Here is a 24207-nt window from a genome sequence, read left to right as displayed (position 1 = left end):
TGGTTATCAAACCTTAGACGCTGCTGTTCCAGCATCGTCAAAAATGTATAGCGGAATTTAGATTATTTGGGTAGGGCCTATAATAAATTGACACAAATGGTATACCGAGTAGTAGGCCTTATCGAAACAAAATATAGGGCGTTGTCGGTAGGAACTACATTTTAAACAAAATTACACTTTTACAATTATTTAACACAGAAGCCAAGTCTTGTGGAAACCAACATAAATAGGTTATATCCATGCTCAAGAATTAATGTTCGCGTTTCAAGGGCGTTAACAATGTAAGAAGCAGTTTGTTTTATTGTCTGTTCATTTTTACTTGACAACAGTATGCACAATTTGAGTATACTTGGGTTTATGCAAAATTTACGTTGTATATATGTTTTTCGGATGTCATGCAATGCAGGGCACTTTGATATGAAATGAAATTCGTTTTCTACTTCACCAGTATTGCAAATTGGGCAAAACCGTTGTTCTCTAGTTATACCGCGATATCTGCCCGTTTCAATTTCTATCGGAAGAGTTCCGGAACGAAGTTGTGCAAAACTGCGCCTAAATTTACGCACAGATAGGATGTCTAGGTATGCTTCATGTTCGTATTGGGACTTAATATGTTTGTAAAGTTCCAATTTGGGAGATGTATGTACTATTCTCCACCAGTTCTGTAAGTATTGGGACTTAGCCCGGTCTCTAAATTCATTTATAAATTTGAGTGGGTTTGAGACATGCTGGTTCATCCAAATGTACTGAAATCCATTTTTGCTTAGTAAGTCCTTAATTTCATTGGCCCAATTAAAGAAGAGATTTATGTTTGTTCAATAAGAAATTGTAGCATTTTTTTACGTATCTGGTGTCGGGCATGCCTATTTTTTTAGCCAATATTTTATGCATCGAATTTGTGACGTTATAACAATAGGGTATCGACCACATTCTCCGAGACTCGTGATATTTGATGTTGTTTCACCGACATAGAGGTACCTTTTACAGGCGTGTCGGTGGACCGATTCGATACATGGTAATTCTTGATAACCCCAAATTTCGCTGCCATGTAATAAAACAGGACCTATTTTGCTGTCGAACAGTTTAAAAAAGACTGAATTAGATAGTTGACCATATTTATACAGGGATGATAATATGCCATTCAAGGCACGTTTCCCCTTAGTTGCATTTTCATTAGCCATTTTAGTAAAGAAAGAGAAGAAAAGAAGCAGACACCAACGTAGGTGAAGGACTGCACAACGTCAATTAAAGAACCCGCATTACTCCATTGTTCATTCCTAGCTAGTTTTCCCCCCTTTCTGAAGACCATAATTTTTGATTTCGGTATGTTCACCTGTAATCCTGTTCTTGTGCAGAATTGGTGCAATGAATCGAGTTTGCGCTGTAAACCCATAACTGTATCAGCTAAAAGAGCAACATCGTCTGCAAACATAAGCAGTAAAATTTCAGCATCATTTGGTCCAATTTGTACCCCCCTTACGCCGCTATTTAATAGTTCTTGTACAAATTCGTTGATAAAGAAGGAAAATAATTGTGGTGAGACCAAACACCCTTGTTTTAGACCGATTTTGCAATCAATGTAGTCCGTGTACCCGTTACTGCATCGGACACGAGCCTTGACGTTTTCGTACATAGCCTTTAGTATATTAAAAAGTTTACCCTGTATGTTAGCTTCTTGTAAGATTTGCCATAGGATACTTCGGTCTACTGAGAAATAAGCAGTTTTAAAATTAATAAAACCTACGTAAAGTTTCCCGCGTTTTTTGGACAATATTTTTGAAATTAGCGTTTGCAGTACGAACGCGTTATCTATTGTCGAATAACCAACTCGAAATCCGGATTGACTCTCATGTATTTTAGCAAACGCGTTAGCAAAGAACGTTAATCGTCTATTAATCACACTAGTAAACAATTTACCAAATATATCCCAGTTAACAAATCAGTGCCATTAATCTAATGCCGGAAACATACTTAAGAACTTGTACCTGTTTATACCACATGTAGGCAATATTTGTGCAAAATACAATGATCTGAGCTTACTTTTGATGAACAAAATAAACACAATTTATTAAACTTGTATGTATTGTTCAAGTTTTAAAACAAGTACAAGAAGGAAGAATGACGCGGGAGATGCCACATAAAATATTAATATCAACCCAAGAAGCAGAAAAATGAAAATTCAAAATAAAAAAGCACACTCTCATTTACTCCCACAGACAAAAAAGACAGAGCACGAGCGCTAAACAAGATAAACACCAATAGTCAAAAGGCAGCACACAGGCATAAAACAAGTGAAGGTGGGCGGGCCGCCTTTGAACTGTCAGTAGCTTAAGTCACGATGTACTTCGTTCTTCAAATATCTGTATTAATCATCATTGTATACTTCAATGTCCATCTGTTATTACTGATCAGTTAAAGACTAATTGAGCTTCACTATCATCAGTGTCATTAGTCATCAGTCTCAACACTTTCTTTGTTTGACGTTTACAGTTCATCATTTTCCTGCTGATTTGAACATGTTTTTAGCTTACACATCATTGTACATTTCAGTCTATATTTCAGACAGGGACAGGTTTCCAATTTACATTCCCGAGAGTAACTGCACATTAACATTTCCAAAACAGCATCTGGTGCAGTTGGAACATCATTCCATTCAACAGCTTGGTATTTATTACCCCGGTCATCAGAATCATTGTTGAGACACCAACCGTTTCCTATGGGAGGTGGTATATAAGGATCGGGCTCAAGACATACTGGTAGTTTGCCCTCATGGAATGGATCTTAAGGGAAGCTGCACAGGGTGGTAACTGCCACGATTTCACCCTTTCTGGCACAGAAAAGGCGGTACCTTAGCTCATTAACATCAGATGTTGGCGTTCTTGATGAATACAGGATGCAGGTAAAAACCTCGAGTCTTTTGTATAATACATCAGACAGTTGCCATGAAAGTATCTTGAAAACCACCTACTGCTTTCATACGTTTAAAGGCAGCTACTTTTCCACGACCTGCTAACGCACTGACCTGGCAAGGCTTCACCAACATCATAGCCGACTGAACATACCAATTTCTTGATATCAATGTACATTGTTCGTGTCTGAGGGCTCTTTTTCTGATAGAGTTGACACTGGATAGCTGATGAATGAGCAAGACATAAAACTGTTACATCTGTATCTTCTGAGACAATTATCATGGAGCAAAATCCATTTACCGATGCGTGCTTGGCATGTAGCAGTAATCTAGTATCAGCTTCTTCTTGGAATGACCGAAGCTCATCTATTTCTTCACATCCATCTTTAGTGATGGAAAAAAACTTGTCTTCACATATCACAAGTAACTGCTTAGTTGCCATCTTCTCCTGTTGTTTGGGTTGTTTCCATTCACTGACAAGAAACTTGATAAGGTTTCTCTTGTTCTCCGAACCCCTCAGACATGTTTTCATTGCTGAACATTATGACCTGGCGCTATGTTCTTTAAATGAGTGCTTTCTTTTGATCCTCTCATAACACGCTCTGCTTCTTTAATCGAACCTTCTTTATAAACATCAAATACCATACCAACTCTATCACAACCTTTGCTCTCAGCCAAGATCAATGACAGAATGTATTGCGACAGATCTGCGAATGTCATCTGATTTTCATTGACTTTTTGTAAAAGTACCATTGCATCTATGACACAAGCTCTGTGATGACTAAGTTCTTCTGCAGGTTTCACATTTTTTATTATTTCATTTATCAGTGTTGATTTTGATGTTTTTCTTATTGTCCCAACAGCAGCTGCAAGTGCCCAAGGTATAGGACCCAAAGGGTGTCGTAAGACTTCTTTCATGTCTAGTTCTGTTGTTTGCGCAATAAGAATTATATGGGCGAACAGATTACGATCTGCTTTCAGAATTGCATTTTGATTTGTAGTATTAACAACTCGTTTCTTATTTATTGGGCTGAATGTTTTCAACTTTTGAGTTTTGATAGAGTAATGAAATATCTTCATATGCCCAGGCTCAAGTCTTTCAGTTCTGAATTATTCATATGCTATTTTTTCAATATCATTTGCTTTCATCAAATCTGTTTGTACATCTGATGTAGCGAAAGTTCCTGTAGATACGCTTATTAGATCCTGATCCTCTGAATGAATTCCAGCATGACGACTATTAGAATCACATATGCTGACACTTTCTTTCAATTGTCGCAAATATGAACTTCGATATTCAGCAGTAAGGTAGAATCGACTCAAGCCCCAGGTTTTACTCTGAAGCCTTTAGTCCCTTCTAGTGTCTTTGTATCCCTAATTACTGTTTCTTCCACTGTTTTGTCAACTGGAATCTTTTCAAATGGGTTTGTTGATCCAATTTGTACAGAAAAGCCTCCTTGTTGCATATACTCATGAACATGAGGGTTTTCAACAAGCAAATGAGACATCTCTGCATAGTAAGTTAACAAATAGCGGGCGTAGTTGATATTGTCATATGCGAAGCACCATGGAATAAGGTCATGAATAGCCTGTAAGTGTAACTCCCAGTTACTTTCTCTTGACGCTCTCAACAAATTCAACATCAGTTGTATCAGGTCGATATATGTCATCCAGAAAGCACACAGGTCTCCCTTATTTCTAAGTGATTGAACATATTGATGGAATTTTTCTGATGTATCTAAAAACTCTTGTGCTCCCAGTAACTCAGCGAAGGTATCTCCGCATACACTGTTGCTCATCTCATCGATTTTCAAATTCAGTTCATATACTTTCTGTTTTAAACTTTCATCTTCTCTTATACAACTAGCATTAAAATCTGTCTATGCATGCGTAGACGTGCTTCAAACAACAACTTGTGAAATCTTACAGCTCGACTTTGCATTCTCCCTTGCAACACACCATTTACAGAACCTTCTGCTACGACTCCCGACTCTATACATAGGTCCTTCAACCCAGCGTCTGCGAACCGCTTTCCAATGATACCGAGGAAATTACAAATAGTATGGAATAAGCCCATTCTAGGTACAACATTTTTTAATAAATCGCTGTTTCAACAGTATGTCTGTAGCTTTGGCATATAAAGCTTGGTCAAAACAACAACTTTATTTGGCAATTCTAGTAAATGCATAGTTTGAACTGACAATGTCAGTACTTCATGAACAGTTTTGAGCTGAGTTGCTGGGGAATTAATTGTTGGCATGTAACCAATGTTGTCAGGCTCTATTTAGACATTGTCTCTAGTAAGAATATTGAAACCTGTCCAGCTGCTGATTGTTTGATTAGAAGAGCAATCTAGTCAACTCTGCATCCACAGAAGATCTTTTCTGAAGCATTCATCGATTACCTCAGTTTCATTCAAAGAATGTACTTTCTACTCGGTGGACCAACTCGTTCTCCAGCATTGTATTCAGGAATAGAAGGTTATGTCGGCGTGATTGATCTTTTTTTGCTTTTCACCACATGGCAACCTTGGGTTATTGGCAGGAACGGACCATAAGTTTTCTTCTGAACCGCAATTCCATTTACTCTATGGGATGTTTCTTTCCCACTCAATGTTTCTTCTAATTGGTCTATTTTATCCCAGGCTAATGTTGTTGGAACATTTCGATGAATACATTCTGGTAAAGGCACGGTGTCTTGATATCTACTGAGTTTGTCTAAGCAAAGTGCTGTGTCAATTTCTTCGATTTGGTCATATGAAACTCCATGTCCAAGCCTGTTCAATATTTTTACTAGTTCTACATTTCCGGTCAATGTCTTGACAGCAAATGGAAGCAGTATATGTTTTGGGGTTTTTATTCTACAATGGGTAACACGATAAACTATGTCTTGTCCTATAAATAAAGCTACAGTTGAGGTTGATATTGAATACTCTGCCTCAGCTTAAGAGCTACGTTGATAGATTCATTTTTTTGTGTTGACATCAATTGCAAAGAGATAATTGATTTCAGATTTCAAATCTTTATTCTCTTTCACAAGTTGCTCTGTCGTCATATTGTCTGGGTAGAGCCACACATTATTTTGAAAATCTTATGTATAATTCAGGCTTTCCTTGAACTCTGTTTTAATCTTTCTTAACATATGCGTTCTGGTTGATTTTCTCAGTTCAGAAACTCCACAGTTTCTCATATGTGTCTTCATACTTTCTCTTAACTCAGACAGTTTGACAACTTTTGGTACACAAAACAAATCTCTTATTTCTTTATAGATTTCTGCATAAGCAGTCTTTTCCGCATTTGTGTAAAACTTGTTCCGCAAATCTTCTTCATTCAACTCATCTGATTCTAGATCTTTCTTGTTTTGTTTCACCTGTCGAGTGTAACTTCGATAACATGAACGATGATAATGACCTTCAGCAGCAACCAATTCTCTTGAAAGCAACGCTATCATTCTGCTGTCATTATATTTTATGGCTTTATTTCTCAGTGTATCGTCTGCTCTAAGATAACCACATTTTACCAGTACCTCTCTGGTATCTTAGAGCAGACGATACACTGAGAAATTATTTCTCAGTGTATCGTCTGCTCTAAGATCACCACATTTTACCAGTACCTCTCTGGTATCACTACCCTTTTATACTTGTTAGTTTTCTGACATAAGGCATACGGGGGCCCGGGCTATATACTCTTGATGAAGAAGGAGACTGTAACCAAGTTTGCTCTCTGGTTTGACGTTCAGAAGAAGCACTTGTGTCAGCTTGAACATCAGCTTGAAGCAATAATTCGTTTGATGATTTAATGACTTTCAGGTCCCGTTTCAAAGTGAACTTACTTCTGCAATCTCTGTGATAATAAACACGATCTGTTGGAAACGAGTTTTCTGGAATAGCGTCTGCAATGTCAAAAATTGCTTTGTGTCCTCGAATTTTGGCAGCATTTAGAAGAGACTACCATGATAGCATATCTTTGGGAGAAATAAGTTTATTGTTTGAGTGCTCCTGTACGCAATGTATGATACATTTAGATGGACACAATCTAGATGGCGGTATCGGTTCTTCATTATCTTTTTCTGATTATTCATCCATTATGAATGGGTTTACGTCTATCCTACAAAATGGAGAGGAAAAAGGTAAGTGCAAGGCAAGGAATAGAGAAAGAGAGGTTTTAATAGGCAAAATCAAAAGCTATATACTAGTATAACCTCCAACTGCTATGTTTCTGTATACCAAATTCAAGATATCATGTCTCTCATCAAATCAATAGGTAACTTTTATAGGTTTTATCCTCAAATTTGACTATCCGAGTACTAATCTTTTTATAATTTTCAAGGAAAAGGAAAGGTTTGCCAGTTTCATAACCATAATCTAACCAACTGCATTCCAAAAGATCATTAATCTTTGCAAAAAAACGATAATACTCACCAAATACACCGATGATCTTCAGGAGAATAGTGTTTAGAGGAATTTTATTTGTTTACTTCTGCATATTTGCATATTTGTAAATGGCGTATTTATTTAAGGGGAGCTAAATGTTTGCATTTTAGTTGTAAGCATCACTTGCATACATTCCATCTGTCTTGAAGAAATTGAACCGCAAATAGCATGTATTATTTTGAAGGTTCGCTAGTTTTTAGGAACTTTTCTTGCAATCTCATTAATATTCATAGATATGCAAATGTACTAATTTGCATATTTAACTGCAGATTATACTAGGTAATAATTACAATCTTCATTTTAAAACCAATTTTTTTTTCCAGAACCAATTTTGAAGAATTATTTGAGAATTATACTAGCTAAACTAGCTATTAAGTCAAAGTCTGACGGTTGCCATAGAAACAGCTCAATAATAACTTAAAGCTGCCCAACTGAGATTTTGTTTCTTTATATTGAGTATACTATCAAGTTTTGCCCTCCTGAGTGGTACACCCCAACCCATCTGGCTGATGAAGTACTGAACTCGATTAGTAACGGTATTTTGTTGTGCGCGATAAGAAAAAGGGACTATAAATATTCATAGTTATTGCATATTTTTTATTCATTTAATCGTCTTCCGCTGTTACTTAGGTTTTCTCTATTTTGGGACATTAATGTGTTAGTTTAATTAATACTTTTAAATATGTTTTAAAAATAAAACCAGCCACAGTTTGTGATATCAGTACCGTTTCCGTAGATTTTTGTTAAGAATTGAATTTGCATAAACAATTAAACAACATTGTTGAATTGCAATTTGTATGGTAAAAGTGTTGAATAATGTTTTCAAAATATATATTAGCCCAAGTATAAAACACGTTTAAGCCAGTATAGCCTTACATTCACTGTTTCAATGCGTTGAATCCAGACTTTTTTTTTGGTTTCGATGATTTTGGTCTGTTTTTATATCCTACAGACAGACCCCGATTGCGTCTCATTATGGAAGGAACGATGTGTTATTTCATGAAACTTTGGCTGTGCCATTACTTAATGTGTATAAAATACCCACCGACATTGACACTGTGTATAAGCAAATATATTCACTACCAACATTTAATATGGGAATTAAATTCAATCCGTTATATTGGACGTTTACTCATGTATGTTCCCTTGCAACTACATTAATTAGACATTACGACCCATGTTTTCAATAAGATACAAGCTATTTTTTCCGAAAATATTTTAACGCGTAACAGTTAACTGGTGTTAAACACTCCCATTTTGTTTTGAAAGCTGATCTATTTCCATTCCTTTAATCTCACGACCTGCTTTTATTAACGGATACGATTGGATTCAAACTCACGACAATATTAAAAAAAATTATAATGAAGTAACTTATCCGAATGCGTAATGTTGTTAATGATACAGTGAGTTCGTTAGGTCCGCAAACTCTCCAGTCCCGAAACGGATTGCATTTCATTTATTTCTTTTCAAAAAGGCTTACCACTATTAACCAAGAATAAGAATAACATTTTATTTTTCCTTACAGCAAACAGGAAGTAAACAGGCAACTTTAAACATTCGTAATAATTGAAAAACGCTATCACATGTTTGCATGTCGGTAAAATTCGGCGTACGCGTTAAAGGGATCTTTTCACGCTTTGATAAATTGACAAAATTGAAAAAAGTTGTTTCAGATTCGCAAATTTTCGTTTTGGTTATGATATTTGTGAGGAAACAGTAATACTGAACATTAACCATGCTCTCATACAGCCATTATATGCATCTTTTGACGATTTTAAAACTTAAAAATTATAAAGCGTTGCAACGCGAAACGATTGAATAATTTGGAGAGTTCTGTTTTTGTCGTTAAATTTAGTGAAACTACGAAGATTGCTTATATAAGGTATAAAATACGTTAAGTATATGTACTCGGCGGAACAGCTCAGAAGGCTAAAGCGTTTTTACTTCAGGACTCTGTCAGGACTCCAGGGTTCACTGGTTCGAAAACTGCTCCGGGCAATGTTCTTTTCCTTTTTTAAATTTTATTCTTGATTTTTTACTGGAGCTTTTACGATCCAATGTTTACATTTATCAATATAAAGCATTTAATGAATAAGTTAAAAACTGCCAAAATCTGTGAAAAGGCCCCTTTAAGTGATCTTTGATAAAATCGCGATTAGTTTTATGATAGATATGCGTTCTCCTATCACATGCCTTCAATATGACTCGACCGTTGCACTCAATCATTGAACGCAATAGTGGTAGAATGCATGATATCTTTCGCCGTGTATTCGTAAAGGATTTTAAGGTGCGCAGGTATGTATCCATATTTTTAAATAATACTAATTTAAAAAAAATGTGATAAATTGTGCGAATATACTTCTGTAAGCTTTCGTATTTAATTGAAGACATTTAAAGTTGTATATATAATCTGAGTAGTATGGGCATGAACATTAATAAAGCAAAACGTTCATATTAGTTGATATGAGAATGTATAATTTAAGTTAAGAACTAAAACTGGAGTTCCAGTGTTTGCTACATGTATATTCAATGACTTCTTTATTTTTCATCGGTGTCCAGAATGGAAGTCACACAATGGATAAAAATAGTTTATGCTTGTCGGTTTGAGAAAACTTGTACTCGAATAAAAATATGCATTTTTATTTCATTCCATTATATCACACCACATATTATAATGTGAAATACAGTTGTCAATATAATAATTCATGCCAATGTGCATGCAAACATCATGTTTTTAAAACATGGACGCACAATTTTCAAAGCACTAATCCACAATAACACTTGCTTATAACATGGAGCACATTTTTCACAATATACGTAACAAACAAAGTCTGCTGTCTACTTGGAGCGACATCATAAATCGTTATTCTCACTGAATCTTTAAAAAAAAATTGCATCATACAGGGATTGTTTTGAATTCTGCACCTTTAGGCATATGTCAGAGAATATTCATGTTGCGTTATTTGCAAAGCAAAGTTAATTGAAATAAGTTTCCGTGAGTCTTGAAATGCTTAATGCATCCTGCCTTATTATCTGATATCTAATTACAGCATAATTTTTGAAAGTTTTTTTGAAAGATTTAGGCCACTTTATAGTGAGAAGCCTCACCTCTGGAAACAGGTCAGTTACTCAAAAACAAGGTATAATCACATGTTTACCTAAAGATCATAAACCCAGACATTTTCTGAAAAACCTAAGGCCATTCACACTTTTAAATGTAATTTACAAGCTTGCATCTGGGACTATTGCTTATAGATTAAAAGCTATCATTGATACTTCTATTTCTAAAGATCAGACCGGATTTATTAAAGGCAGATATATTGGTGAGAATACCAGACTTTTACATGACATTATGCAATATACATAAGATAACAAATTCCCTGGACTCTTGATGACCATCGACTATGAAAAGGCATTCGATACCCTTGCGTTTGATGTTATAGAAAAAAACATTAGATTATTCTAAATTTGGTACAACATTGAGAAAATGGATTTCACTTTTCCTTCATAATACCTTGACGGCAATTCAAATCAATGGGTTTTTATCAGAGTTTATTACAATTGAAAGAGGCTGCCGACACGGAGATCGAATAAGTTCCTATATTTTTATTCTATGTGCTGAAATTGGGCAATTAAAATCAGAAACTGAAATGCAATTAAAGGAATAGTGATAGAAAATATTGAATATAAAATTTCTCAGTTTGCTGACAATACATCTCTCTTACTGGATGCACCAATATTTCCCTCAATGCTACCCTAGATCTTTTGAGAAAAATAACTGTTATTACATCACTATTACTTCCCCTTTTTACACACCTGTTTATAGCTCTTTCTAGTCAAGTAGAAAAAGTTTTATAACAAATAAATAGCATTTGTTTCGAATTTTGTATGGGATGGACCAGCAAAAATTAAACAAACTATTGCTATTAAATCATATGATGATGGAGGAGTTGCCATGACTGATATATATGCTTTAAAAAAAACTATGAAAATGACATGGTTAAGGAAAATTGCTTCAAGTAATGGAAAATGTCTCCAACTAGTATATATTTTATGTTTGATGTGAAGAAAATGTTTAATTTAGGAAAAAATACAGAGAAAAAATTATGATAAGTCTAAAAAATTGTTTTTGGGGAGATGTCCTTACATGTTACTTTGAGTATATTAATTAACAAAAAGTCAGTAAGTGTGAAGATATCCTTGATATGCCTTTATTTTATAACAACAATTTTAAGATAGGTATGAATATTCTATATAATAAAAATGTATGATAGGGGAATTAGATATGTTCGAGATATACTGTGCACTTCTGGATAGTTTTTAAAACAATCTGTATTTGAAAATCTCATTGGTGTTAAAATTAAACTTCTATTTTATGAAGGTTTAATCAGAACTGTGAAGGCATTTATCAGGTTATCAGGACTTCCATTTATTAAAAAAAAGTCTAATATTCAATGTGCATTTATATAATTTTACTTGAATAGCATAGTATTTGGGTATAATCAAACCAAACTTGTTTAAAAACGTTTTAGCTATGATACAGATGTACCGACGTGCCATTCAAAATGGAATACACTATTTAATAAGGTTGAATGGGCAAAAGTGCATTAATTTGTTTTTATTACGCTAGAGACACACACACTCAGTGGTTCCAGTCAAGAATTGTTCACAGAATCTTTGGCACCAAATCTTTGTTATTTAAAATGAACATTGCTCATGACAATTTATGACAATTTATTTTCGGTCTATAACTTTTAATAACGGGGATTAATAATTATCTTTGCGTAGAATGGGAAATTCAATCGAAAACAAAATATCACGAAAATGAAATACTAATTTAAAACTGGTTAATTGTAAAACTTTTATAGATCAATAGAATAATCTTATTGTTGTTTGCTGAAAATATTTAATACCATGGTCTTTTCATTAATGTTTATAATTGTCTGAAGTCCCAACGTTTGAATAAAGTCTATAATTTACTTTAGTCCAAATATTTTTCTTTTTTGTGTGTCATAAAATGGCATTTGCGTTTGAATCTGTTTGTGTGAACTGTATGATTGTGTCTATATAATGGAATGCATGGATTTTATTTGCATCTATTATAGCAACCAAGTGGAATTGTTAAAAGAACTCTATTTTAAATAACTGTATTATGAACTAACAAATTAACATGTATACTAACAATACATTTTGTAATGTATGGAAGTGAATAAACGCTATAAATTAAAAAAAAAATATTTGATAACTTCCTCCACATTCATTTTATTTATGCAATAGCGTTATCTCTGAGTTAAGCGAACTCAATATCGATTGGCCGAGCTAGAATTTGCACTTCGATATCAAGGTCACGCGAGGTTGCCAATTGCGTTGCAAACCGGTTTCGTTTCCTGTTTAAATGTATAACGCTTGTTATAAAACAAAAAGAAAAACATTGAAACCAGTTCGGGTTTAAATGTCGGACGTTTTCTTCAAACATTACGAGATTTAAGCATTTCGCAATTCAGAAGTGTTTAGCCACATGTTTAATATTTTTACAAATGACAAACGATATCTATATATCCCTTAAAGGGGCCTACGTTTTGGTAAATTGACATAATTAAAAAATGTTTTAGATTCGCAAATTTTCGTTTTAGTTATGATATTTGTGAGGAAACAGTAATACTGAACATTTCTCATGCTATAAATATCCATTACATACATCTTTTGACGATTTAAAAACCTGAAAATTATAAAGCGTTGCAACGTGAAACGATTGAATAATTTGTAAAGTGCTGCTGTTGTCGTTATATTTTGTGAAACTACGATGATTGCTTATATAAAGTAAAAAAAAAAAACAACCTTGCGTAGCTTCAGGAAGGATGGCCTAGTGGTCAAAGCGGAAGACTTTTACTCCAGGACTCCATGGGTCAGTGGTTCGAGTCCAGTTGAGGGTTACTTTTTTTCTTTTTTAATTGTATTCCTTTTTTTACTGGATATTTTTAGGTCCAATGTTTAAATTTATCAATATAACAAAATTTAATGACAAACTTCAATACATTCCAAAATCTGTGAAAAGGCCCCTTTAAAGTTCTTTACGTTTAGCATCATCTGACATTCTAATGAATATTTCAATTGTATGAACACTCTTACAATCGGTATTCATGTATTCCGAGAGAAGAATACACCATAACGCCTAAATTCTTATATTAAAAATCACCGGCAGCGGTTTTAAAAACCTTAAATATACACATGTTATGTGGGATTATAATGTTTTAATGCATATCCATGCCATCATTCGATTAAAACCAACGTATTCAGCGAGTATACAGCCGATGACTATGCCGAATTTTCGCACTTCGCGATCGAGTCGACACTTTTTTGTTCAGACCGGAAGTGACGCAGTCGAACACCACTTGATTGAGTTCATAACAAAAGAATCGATATCAGCTGTTGTCATAGTAAATATCAACATATATATCGAAGGTTTTCTTAGTACACACACATGACGGCGTATCTTGATTGTATTAAGTATTGAATTATGATTTAATCAGACAATTATAAATGATACATAATGAACAGATACAATGATTACCAGAATTTGAGCGGTGTTCGATTGCAAGTCCAAACTTACCGTTCAAATTTAACACTTCAACAATGTAGTCAAAACAAATAATGTTGATTGAAATGAATAAATCTTACGAAAATTCCCGTTGAGGTGGAGTGTAGCCTTGCGTTTTGTAAACATACTTTTTAGAAGATGTAAATTATATAAAAACAAAGTTTGTGATCTGAGTGAAATGTTCCGCGGGATGGATATATGAAAGTGTACAAAGTATGGACAGAAAAAAGTATGTTACCCTTAAAGTAAATTGAAGATTCGTTATATTTAAAAGAAAATATGTTTGCCGCGTTTGTTAAACAAGCGGGTGGGGTGCCCAACCAATAAGACAGTGTACATAGGTTTACATAGATACACTTAACGGTAAACCGCAGGATAGTGTCAACCGGTATATCCGATTAACTCGTCACGCTTGAGCAACGCGCATAATCGTAGGTATTAGTGGACGCTTGTGGACGCTTTAACCCTGTGGCGTATTAATACTGACAATTATAGGCTTAAACCGACACAAATTAAACTGCCTTGACAAAAATGAATAAAAGGCCCCACACTTCATCGGCAAGTGAATGCAACACCGCCGAAACCAGCTATGTAGACTCGCCGGTTTTTGAAACGCCAAACAGCCAGCAAACAAAAACAGCGAGCAAAAAAGAAAAAAAAGCTAGAGCAGGAAAATCCTAAACAGAAGTCTATGGCTGATTATCTTAAAGGAAAACAAACAGAGGATAAATCCGACTCTATCAGTATAGAAAAACATCTAGAGGACATCAACGCAAAACTGTCAAATGTTCTTACCAAATGTGACACTTTGATCCTTAAAAACCTGATAAAAGATACACTTGAAGAAGTCAAAGATAAGTTTCTTGGGTCTCTAATTAAACGTTTAGAATTCTTGAAGGCAACTTATTTGACCAAACAAAAGAAATTGAAACGCTGCAGAAACTTGTGAAAACTAAAAACAATGAAATAGACATTCTTAAGCAGAAACTAGTTGATGCAAATCTAACGCACGCCGAACAACTCAATGATCCTGAACAATATGGCCGCAGAAATTCAATCCGTATAGCGGGATTGCCTAGCGACTCGGAAAACCAACCATTTGCTGCCGTTGCAAATGAAATGGCCTCGCTTCTAACCAAAAAGCTAGGAATGCCGATTGCAACAACAGACATTGATGTAGCTCATCGTCTGAGAAAATTTGCAAAAAATAAAAGCAGGCCGGTGAAGGCGTCGCTAAGGCTCAAAGAACCAGATCTCATTGAAAGGGCATGGTCTTTTGAGGGCAAACTCTTCGTGCGATACCGGGGCAGCGAGGCAGCGATCGACGAGAGACTGTGTCGTTTGTGAAATATCAAGAATGGCTCGATAAACCGTGGCCTCAGAAAAATACCACTGCAAGTCAGACATACGCGCGAAAGTTGTCAGCCGGTAACAGTAACACAAAATAAACTACCTATCTATGTAGTGATACTGCTGTCTTCATCATACGTTTTACTTTGTATGTGCTCTTACTTTTCTGTTGGCGTCTTCACACGAAACAGACGAACGTGGCTTTAAAAACATTATAGTGGCCCGAAAAGTTATCTTTGGCAAATGTTCTTTTTATACACTATATAGAAAATGTGTACCTTGACCGAATAGATCAACTTTTTATATGTGAACTCTCATAAACCACCAAGATCCAAGATATACAATTTTACATGGCGCTACTGCTATAGATGTTATATATGCGCTTAAAACTCACTAATTTTGATGCATTCTTTTTACTTCAAATCTGTTTAATAAGGTGCTAATATTATTACTTATTAAATCTTAAGTCTTGTATAATACACCATTAAATAAGGGAAAACGATCCATCACATTTATAAATATTCAACTATAATAACATTGTGTCTAGACCTTATATTTCAAGAATTTTTTCCTTATGAAAATTGAAAGGGTATTTTTGATGGGTATGTGCTTTTTAAAGAGATATAAAATAATATGCATGCGTACTTAAAACGTTTCCTTCTGCATGTCAACACTTGTTCTATTTTTGTTGTTAAAATGTGTATATTTTTAAACAGTTTGTTGTTTTGCTTTTTATAAGTATGTAGGGCTTGTACACACACACAAATCGTATACAAACAAGCACACACGCACATACTCACACGCATACACACACGCATACACACAAATACACATTTATAAATATTCAACTAACATTGTATGTAACACATTCTTTTTTTACAAATACCCTTTCTAAATAGGATATTTATAACATGTACTTTTGATGGGTATATGCTTTTTTAATTAGGTATGAAATAATATGCATGAGAACTTAAAAAATTTCCTTTTGCGTGTCCTTTTGTTCCGTTTTTGCTGTTTAAATGTGTATATTTTGTAACTGTTTGTTGTTTTGCTTTTTCAATTATGTATGGCTTGAACACATAAAACCGAACACAAACCAGCACACACGTACGCACACACGCACACACGCACACACACACACACACACGCACGTACGCACGCATACACACACGCATACACACACGCACGCACGCACGCACGCACGCACGCACGCACGCACGCACGCACACACACACACACACACACACACACACACACACACACACACACACACACACACACACACACACACACACACACACACACACCCGCACACGCACACGCATACACACGCATACACATTTATAATTATTCAACTCTGCTAACATTGTATCTAACACATTTCTTTTTAACAAATATTCTTTCTAAATAGGATATTTACAACATGTACTGTTGATAGGTATATGATTTTTTAAAGAGATATGAAATAATATGCATGAGTTTTTAAAACGTTTCCTTCTGCGCGTCCCTTTTTGCTGTTTAAATGTGTATATTTTGTAACTGTTTGTTGTTTTGCTTTTTTTTCAATTATGTATGGCTTGCACACACACAAGCCGAACACAAACAAGCACACACGTACGCATACACGCACGCACGCACGCACACACACACCCTCACGCGCGCGCACACATACACACGCACGCATACATGAGCGCGCGCTCACACACACAAGCACACGCACACATACACACACGTATACATACAAGCGTACGCACGCATACACATACGCATACACACAAGCATACACACGCATACACATTTATAGATATTCAACTCTACTAACATTACATCAAACACATTTTTTTAACAAATACTCTTTCTAAATGGGATATTTTCAACTTGATTAAAAAATAGTGTAACTACATGCAATTATGCTTGGAAACTAACTTTTTGCTCTATTTTTTCCCTTCTTTATTTGGAGAGTTTTTTGCATATAAAAGCATAGAGCACTTAAACTAATTTCGCTTTCGTTTTTAGGTTTAAATGCTCAATAATGCTTAAAATGCTATCGATGGCTTTGCCTGTTATTACATCTTCCGTATATTTCAAGAATTGTAGTTTTTACTTATGAAACTTGAAGGTGTATTTTTGATGGGTATATCAGGGCCGTACCCAGGAAATGTTGACTGGGGGGGGGGGCCCAAACGGGGAGGGTGCGGGAGGGGTTGCCCCTCCGGAATAGATTTTTTTTATTAGGCACTGTTCAAGGTGAATTTTAATGCATATAGAAACATATGCTGTGTTATAAATTTATGGATATATAACAAGTAAATCAGCACCTTTCTGAAGTCTAAAGCTTTAACCATTACAGGCCGTCCATAAAGTATGTCACGCTCCAGGTGGGGGGAGGGTGAGTAAGAAAGTGACAGTTTGTGACATGGGGGAGCGGAGTCAGGCCATGTGTGATGTCGCACATTTATTTAAAAAAAAACATGTATACATTATTTATTATTTCTTTAGTAGAATTTAGAAATAATTTTCAAAAATTTGTGAAACATTTGAATTAGTTTTATGTCAAAATAAGACGAATTGCGTATCTCCTGATTCTGTTGTTCGAATGTTTAATAGGCAACTTGGCTGGGCCGGCTTATTCAATAGGCACAACCTCCATACAGATTTCAATGACGAAATAATTGGACTGTTCCATTTTTAGTTAGTAAAGGGTTGTAAGAAAATCAAAATTATAATTTCGTTTTAATTAGAGGTTAACACGTGGATAAATATTTATACTGCTCATTGTAACAACCCTACAGTTATAAAAGCCTGTAGTGTGAAAGTTCTTTTACTGGAAAGTGAAATTTTAATACGGTTTAATAGTGAATTGAGTTTTAGATTAAATTTAAATTAAGTATTAATTTAAAAAAAATGTTCGAAAGTGTGAGTTTGTGACGTACTTTAGGGAAGGGGGTCCAAGATTTTGTTACAGTTTGTGACATGCCGGGGTAAAAATGGTAAAAAAAAGCGTGACATGCTTTATCACCGCTTGGTGTGAAATTCGCACACATGTTTAAAGCTTTAGATTTCAGAAATGTATAACACTTTATAAAGGAGTAAAAGCAACCTTTGAAACTAAAAAACCTTTATTATGAAATGTAACATAAAGTATGACTGTAGAGGAGGTTTGATTTCAAAGAGAAAATACTACTATGTAACTGTAACTGACATATAACCTACTAGTATTTTCTCTTTGAAATCAAACCTCCTCTATGTAAAATTTCAAAGTAAATTCATTATAAAATGTTTATCATCTAAAAGACAGTTTTCACAGAAATGTTTAATAAGCTATGACTCTAGAGGAGGTTTGAATTCAAAAGAGCAAACACTATTATCGTTCAGACCTACGACCTTCTGTATCAGTTCCATCTATTCGCTGTTTCTCTTTCCTTGTCGAATCAAAAGATGAAGCATTGAGCACAATAGGTAATTGACAGATCGGGGATGTGTGTACAATGTGATTAGAAAACAATGCCTTGGGGCATATCTCCACCGGCAAGTAAATTAGCGCTTATCCCCTTGTGTATCAGGAGCAATAAAACACATCTGCACATTTGTATTGTAGGGAAGTGTACTGTGGGCACTTTCATGTGAGAAAATTTGCAGTAGGCCCATTATTAAAAAATCATAACTCGACAGCCAGCTGGGGGGCCCGGGCCCCTGGGCCCAGTGCCTGGGTACGGGCCTGTATATGCTTTACAAAAAAAAATATGCATGAGTACTTAGAACGTTTTCTTTTACGTGTCAATATGTGTTCCCTTTTCGTTGTTTAAATGTGTATATTTTGTAACTGTTAAGCTTTTGCGTTGTTCACTTATGTATGACTTGCACACACACACACGCACACACACACACACACACACACACACACGCACGCACGCACGCACACACACACACACACACACACACACACAAACCGAACACAAACAAACACACACACACGCACACACTACAAGCACACACGTTCATACACACACACACGCACATACACGTACACACACACGCGCGCACACGAACCCGAGCGCACACCCCTTTACACGTACATGCACAACACACGCGCATTTCACGCGTGTCATAACGCGCGTTCACACCCGCAAGCACAAACACGAAAACATACGCACCGAAAGACCCCTCACAAAACAATTTAATAGTTTTTATTGTTTTATTAGTATTAAATTAAAACATCCAATCTTCGGTGTTATACATATATATTTTTGTCTCTCAGATCACAATCTTAATTAATTTGCGTATTTCCAGTGTACGGAAGTGCGTTTTTTTGTCTTTATTGCTGACAAGTCGTTTATTGTTGTTTTTTTTTCTCACTTTTGTGATTATTTCTTTTTTCTTATTCATTTATATGGAATATTCATTCTTTTGTATCCCTTATTTTTGTTTCCTATCTTTATTTGTTTGTATGAACATCTTATGTCTTATTATAGAAAGCAACTAGACATATTTTAAAATAGAAACTTACTGGACAAGCACATACAAATTACTATTCACATCACTCTCTACCTACTTAAATGAATAAATTATGTACTTTAAATGTTAAAGGATTAAACAATAAAGACAAACGAATAAAAATCTTCAAATGGTTAGACGAAAAAAAAATATAGTATATGCCTTTTACAAGAATGTCATTTGACACCTACTTTAGCACAAACCTTAAAAGATGAATGGGACGGAGAAACCTATCTCAGTGGAGAACAAACTAATAAACAAGGCATTGTCTTTCTGAAAAAAAATAATATAGGGGTCACAGTCGATAACTTTAAGGAAATAATAATTGGTAGACAAGAAGTACAGATATCAAAATACACGAACCACAAATAACATTAATCAACGTCTACGGCCCTAACATAGACGATTCCACATTTTACGAAACATTACAATCCTTTATAATGAATAACAAAGATAAAAATATTATAATCGGTGGTGATTTCAATACTGTCCTGAACCCATTATTGGATAAAAATAATGGAAACCTTTATACTCATACTAAAAATAGAAACACTTTAAATAACATAATTGAAAATAACAATATGATAGATATCTGGCGTACAGTATACCCAAACGAAAGCAAATTCACCTGGCACTCAAACACAAAACCAACAATATTTTGTAGATTAGACTATTTTTTAATATCTGAATCTCTTTGCAACATTATTGACACATGTAACATAAAACCAGGATTTATGACTGACCACTCTCTAGTTGAACTTAAACTGCACAATATACAACCTGAAAGAGGCCCAGGGTACTTTAAAATTAACAACAGCATCTTAGTAGATACACAATATCAAACACAAATAAAACAGGAAATATTAAATACAGTTCAAAATAATAAAGATGCAAACCCAAACACCTTATGGGAAGTAATTAAAGGAAATATACGTAACACAACAATTAGATACACATCATTTAAACAAAAAGAAACACACAAACTTGAAACTGAAACCATCAAAACCATTGAAACACTTGAAAAACAATTGCATCAAACAAACACAAATATACCACCGACATTGAAAATGAAATAACATTAAAAAAACAAATATTAGATGGAGTCTATCATACACATCTCAATGGAATAATACTTAGAGCGCGTGCACAGCATGTTGAACACAATGAAAAAAATACAAAATATTTCGCAAACATTGAAAAACGTAGAAGTGAACACAAAACTGTACACAAATTAGTAGTCAATGTCAAAGATATAACAAACAGAACTCAAATACTAGAAGAACAACGTTTATTTTTCGAAACCCTCTATAAACGAAAAAATGTTGAAAATAACACCCTTTTTAAAAATACACATCACGCTTTAAACCAGGAGGAAAAACAACTGTGCGACGGATTGCTTAATGAATATGAATGTGGATTAGCCCTAAAAGAAATGCAAAATAACAAAAGCCCAGGATCTGATGGCATCACGATCGAATTTTATAAAATATTCTGGAATGATATAAAACACACATCTAATTAATTCACTTAACTATTCATTTAACAACGAAAACTTAACTACGCTACAAAAACAAGGTATTATATCACTTATTCCAAAACCTGGAAAAACTTAGAATCATTATCAAACTGGCGCCCGATTAGTTTACTAAACAATGATTATAAAATTGCAACTAAAAGTATAGCAAACAGAATAAAAAAAATATTATCATCAATCATTTCAAAATCTCAATCTGATTTCATAAAAGGACGTTACATTGGCGAAAACGTTCGTCTTATCCAAAAATGCATAAACTATTTCAACAATTCAAATAATCCTGGTCTAATATTCTTTGCAGACTTTTAAAAGGCATTCGATTCGCTTGATCATTCATTTATATTCTCTTGCTTAGAAAATATGAACTTTGGTGAAAGTCTCATTCAATGGGTCAAACTATTCTATACCGATATTAACATTATAATCATTAACAATGGCTTCTTTTCAAACAGTTTTAACATCGAACGAGGGGTTCGACAAGGATGTCCACTCTCATCATCGCTATTTATTATTTGCATCGAGTATCTATCACATCACATCCAATCAAATAAACACATAAAAGGCATATTACTAGAACCTGACGAAGAAATCAAACAATCCCTATTTGCTGACGATGCAACTTATTTTTTAAATGACAATTACGATTCTTTCCATAACCTTATAGAGTCGCTAACCCTTTACGGAATGACATCGGGTGGTAAACTAAACAAAAGTAAATGTACTGTGCTACGAGTAGGTAAATTAAAACAAAGTTATGTTCAATATAAAAAAGAAATGCAATTTAATTGGACATCCGATGAAGCCACATCGTTAGGAATTACTTTCACAAATAATGAAAAGGATACAGTTCTTAAAAACATACTACCTAAATTACAGAATTTTAAAAACTGCTTAAAATCATGGCATCATCGTAAACTTACACTAATCGGAAAAAACACAGTATTGAAAACGTTTGCACTTCCTAAATTAATATATGTATTAACAGTTCTCCCAAATCCACCAAATGATGTTATTAACGATATAAAATCAGCAATATTTAATTTCATATGGGACGGTAAGTCTGATAAAATAAAAAGAACTCAGTTAATTCAATCTGTAGAAAATGGAGGTATCCAATTAACGAACATTGGCTCATTCTTGAATGCTATCAAATGCAGCTGGGTTAAAAGATACCTAGATAATACCAATACGAGTAAATGGAAATTATTCTACCAGAAAATCCTAAAAAAATATGGTGACTCCTTACTCTTTAAATGTAACATCAGCAATACTATCTTACATGAAATTGCAAACGAAAACATATTTCTGTCTGATGTTCTATCAACGTGGAGTGATGTCACTCATAACTTAGAAACCCAAACCAGCAGTAAAACAATTTTATGGAATAATAAAGACATAACTTCAAACAATAAGACGTTTTTCTATAAAGACTGGTTTGAATGAAGCATTAAATATGTCGACCAATTATATGACTACAGAATTAAGGATTTCTACTCTTTTGATAATATATGCTACATATACGGAATACCTTCAAACAATTTTCTGAAGTACTACACACTAATCAAAAGCATACCCATACATATTAAATCTAAAATCAATACAAATAATACACCATGTACTCAAACAACATTTGTAGAAAACATACTTGGAAGAAAAAACAAAACAAATAAAATATTTTACACACTACAAATTAAAAACCCTACAGAAAACTCCAAAATCGAAAATAAATGGCAAGTCCTTTTTGGAGAAAATGAACTTAATTGGAAACATATATTCACCATGACATATAAAGCAACTATTGAAAGCACACTGAGAAATTTTCAATATAAATACATCCATAAAATTATAGCTACAAATAAATATCTCTTTAAATGCAAAGTATCTAACTCAAATCTGTGTGACTTCTGCAGTGAAAACATTGAAACTATAGAACATCTTTTTTGGGAGTGCAAACACATCCAGCCTATTTGGAATCAATTAATATCTTTTCTTGAACAACATCAACTAAACGTTAAACTATCTTTCTTAAATGTAAGTTTCGGAATTAACTCATTGAAATCAATAGACTGTAATAATATTGTGAATTTTATGCTTATATTGATGAAATATTTGATCTTAAACATGAAGTACAAAAAACAAGTACCAAATTTTAATTGTTTTGTCCATAGTCTTAAACTAAAAATCCAGATTGAGAAAGAAATAGCCCTCAGTAATGACACATTACAAAATCTTTTGAACAAAAATGGAATCGGATTAAATTCTCATAATGTTTTGTCCACTTATATACATTTCCCTCTAATGTTAGTTTATCTCTCTAAAATAGTTTTGTTTATTTTTTTTTCAATCTGACAAGATCATTGTGAATATACAACAAAGCACACAAATCCAGTATGCTTTCTTCCGACTTTATACAACTCATCATTTTTCATAACTATTCCTCTGTTGTTCTTTTCTTTTCTCTCTAAATATATATATATATATATATATTAGCATATCTTGTATAACATGTCTGAACTTTATTGCTTTGTACAATCACTGTGTTGTATGATCATATACATGTTTACATTGTATGTATGATATTGAATAAAAAAAAATCTTACGAAAATGTCGCGTCATTTAATCTAGAATTGTCTATAATATTTGTTTAATTTCATTTGCTATTATCCGGACCGGACCATTTTGTTAAAACCCGATGTTGACCTTGCAGACGATTTTGTATTTATGCTTAATTGATCTCGTTGTTGTCGCCATTTACTTCAAAGTGCAAATTATCTCATTTCTGTTATATATATATATATATATATATATATATATATATATATATATATATATATATATATATATATATATGTATGTATATAATTTGTCTTAACATAATAAGCCGTGATTTC

At 34.1% G+C, this 24207-nt stretch overlaps 1 protein-coding gene across 4 annotated transcripts in view; it reads left to right on the top strand.

Annotated features, from left to right (window-relative positions):
• LOC127868672 (beta-1,3-galactosyltransferase 1-like) overlaps positions 1-24207 on the top strand; it is a 177418-nt gene that overhangs the window by 133302 nt on the left and 19909 nt on the right. Inside the window, exon 1 of one of the 4 annotated variants that reach the window (XR_008044220.1) lies at positions 9024-9635. The exons of 1 other annotated variant lie outside the window; for it this stretch is intronic. The gene's annotated coding sequence lies outside the window, so the exon portion shown is untranslated. Of the gene's footprint in view, positions 1-9023; positions 9636-24207 lie in introns of those variants that run through there. 2 more of the 4 variants (XM_052410611.1, XM_052410613.1) reach the window with 2 other exon arrangements.

The sequence above is a fragment of the Dreissena polymorpha genome, chromosome 2 (genome assembly GCF_020536995.1).
Source record: "Dreissena polymorpha isolate Duluth1 chromosome 2, UMN_Dpol_1.0, whole genome shotgun sequence".
NCBI classification, from domain to species: domain Eukaryota; kingdom Metazoa; phylum Mollusca; class Bivalvia; order Myida; family Dreissenidae; genus Dreissena; species Dreissena polymorpha.
This window is presented reverse-complemented; position numbering and strand designations above follow the sequence as displayed.